This window comes from Plasmopara halstedii (assembly GCF_900000015.1).
Source record: "Plasmopara halstedii genome assembly, contig: Scaffold_253, whole genome shotgun sequence".
Classification (NCBI taxonomy): Eukaryota; Oomycota; class Peronosporomycetes; order Peronosporales; family Peronosporaceae; genus Plasmopara; species Plasmopara halstedii.
Genome location: NW_020187174.1, coordinates 181,783 through 181,997, shown reverse-complemented (window position 1 = coordinate 181,997; position 215 = coordinate 181,783).

The window sequence follows — 215 nt, the reverse complement described above, 5'->3', positions numbered from 1 at the left end:
CAAGGAGGAGCGCACTGCGATGCTGGCCGGCCTTGCCAAGAATAAAAACAACGTGAAGGAAAAAGGCGCGTGCTGGAGATGTGGTAGTGTCGGACACTACCATGCGATTGTCGAAAAGGCTTCGAACCAAAAGACGTGTCCCATACTGCTTTCTGTGCACTGGTCAGTGAGGGCGGCTTTGATGGGACTCAAACCCAAACTCTTGCTCTGACACG